The following is a 2,548-nucleotide window of genomic DNA, read 5'->3' as shown; positions in this document are numbered from 1 at the left end:
CAGTTTCCATTACTGGTTAGTTATAATCCTTAGAATGTTCTTTCCGATGGCCATCCTGCAGTCCTGAGGATTTTATCCATAGGAACCTCCAATTTAAATGCTGCCGACGTTGCTGCAGCCTGGTGGAGTGAGATTTTAACCCAGTTAGTGTTTACACCAACTTATGTCAATACTATGTTAGCCATTTAGCTGGCCTGGCCTGTTATTCTTTAATGAGGCTGTCTGTCGTTGATGAGAAGTTCCTCTTCTGTGCCACTTATGGTCTGGGTTTGTTCCATGTATATTTGTAGATGTCTCACAACACAGTCAATCATCTGTAGGGTAGGCTCTAAAAAATGTTATTTTAAGGCCTGCTGACCCCTGTCTGTTTAGTTCCCTAATTCCTGAATATAGAAGTGTAAGTTGCCAGGTGAACTGGTCAAGGTATCCAGCCTTAATTTGGTAGGGACTGAGTCCTTAGTGCCGTGACCTAAGCCATCAGCATGACAGTTTTGTAAAATGTCAAAAACTGTAATGACAGCGCTGTGGCTGGAGCCCAGTTCTTTAACAACGTTAAGACGATGCTGATGTCCCATATTTGGGAATACCTGGTCTTTGGGGAATTCTCATAAAAAGTGTCCCTCATAAGCTGTTGTTCCGTTCTCTTGCCATAGGTAAGTAGATGGGCCACTTCTGGCACAGTTGATGTCACTAATACTAAGCCCCTGTAGGTTAACAAAGCTTCCAAACAGGCTGGATGATGTATTATGGTTGCAACACATCTCCCATTAATTTATGTATTTTAGACATTGTCTTTAGGTTGATTGTCTGTGGCCCGCTGTGATCATGTCCATTGCTCTGGCCGTCTGTTTTGGATGGTGCTGCATGGTTCTAATCTCATTCCCTAATACCACCTAGAACCATGGTTGGGTAGGTCAGTCGGGTACTGTTAAAAACACCAGACGCAGAGTCTCGTAGTATTTCCCTTAGTACCCCCCCCCCTGATGAGGTTGCCAAATTGTGTTGGCCAGATTGTTACATGATGTAGATTCCCTTTCACCCATGTGGTTGATATGTGCTACCACAGTAGTGTTGTTAATTTATAATCTAATAACCTGTTTAATATATTCCAGAGCAACATGACTTTAGGCCATGAAAAAACACCCAACATTTCCAGGTAGTTATGCCCAGTGTTAGTAATAATGATGCTTGCTGTGTATTCCATCTTCCTCCACAGCTGGAGATGGAATTGGTAACACACCATCCTAGTGCATAGTATCCATATGTTGGACCATAGACTGGTTGCTGACAATGATAGGATTGGAGCAATGCCCAATGTTATATTTCCACCATTTAGTTCCAATATGGCTTCTGTATGGCTTCATCATTCTATTGAAATGATCACCATTAATTTTAAGAGCTCATATTTTGGCCCTCTGTAAATCTTTATAATGTAAGGGTCTGAATTATGTGGCTGGAAACCATATGTTGCCAATATTCTTGCTACCAGTCTGATGGATGGTTTATCCTCATGTCAATGATTTTGCTGTATGCCTCTATTAAGGTTGTAACCTCTGTTGACAAAGTTACTGACATGAGGAACTGAGTTAATGGTGAACCCCAAATAATCCCTTTAGTTTGAAGGCTTTAATTTTGATTTAATTGGATGGATAATGATCCTAGTTTCCAAATAATTGTTAAGTGGCTGTTACCGTTTGTTCAGCCCGTCCTAAGTTTCCACACAATTAGTATGTCATCCAAAGAAGCCATTACCATTATGTGGCTGGTTGTCATATTTTGTAAATAACCTAGGTGCTAATGTAAACACATTAGGTAGTGCTCTATACTGCTAGAGCTGAGCCATCCAATTAGATAAAAAATAACGTCCGTGGTCACCTGTTATGGGTACTGAAATTGTAAGCATCCTTTGAATCAATGCTTGCCATTTTCGTTCTTAAAACGAATATACTTATCAATAGAAAAGGTTTCTGTTCTTAAAACGAATATATCGTTTTATTTATTTCTATTTATTTATTTAATTTTATGATATATGGTCCCTAGATAAGGGACATATCAGACATTTAAACTGATAAGAACAGGTATTATACTTGATCTTAGCCAAAAAGCCGAGATCTGATCTATGATTGATGCGTCAAGCGCCATATCCTATTTTGTTAGGAAGGGAATGCGTAGATAATAATTCTTCCCTTGCAATGCGGCTAAAACCCCATCTGTTGCTGATGTCCAGTGTCTGTATCCCTTATGACATATTTGGTAATTGGTGATTATGTCTGGATACGAGTAGATCGGCATCTGGTGTTCCATATCGTGTAGAAACATCAGCAAATACTGTAGCCCAACTTGGTGTTCTCCTCCAAATTCCTCTCTCGATATATCAGCTGGACTAGAAGATTATGTGTTGTAAAATTCTATTGTGTATCCCCGGATACTGTTTAAGATATGAGTGTCAAAACGTTATTTATTCGATGTCTTCTCGCACCAACCTCCTTGCTTCCTTCTGGTTTTACTGTTTTCTTCTGGATCCCCGAGGCCGTGTGTTGTGGGTGTA

At 40.0% G+C, this 2,548-nt stretch overlaps 1 pseudogene; it reads right to left on the bottom strand.

The window, feature by feature from the left end:
• Positions 1-2,004: 2,004 nt before the first annotated feature.
• Positions 2,005-2,117, bottom strand: LOC116987111 (annotated as a pseudogene).
• Between the last annotated feature and the right edge of the window lie 431 nt (positions 2,118-2,548).

This window comes from Amblyraja radiata, chromosome 24, assembly GCF_010909765.2.
Source record: "Amblyraja radiata isolate CabotCenter1 chromosome 24, sAmbRad1.1.pri, whole genome shotgun sequence".
NCBI lineage: Eukaryota > Metazoa > Chordata > Chondrichthyes > Rajiformes > Rajidae > Amblyraja > Amblyraja radiata.
This window is presented reverse-complemented; position numbering and strand designations above follow the sequence as displayed.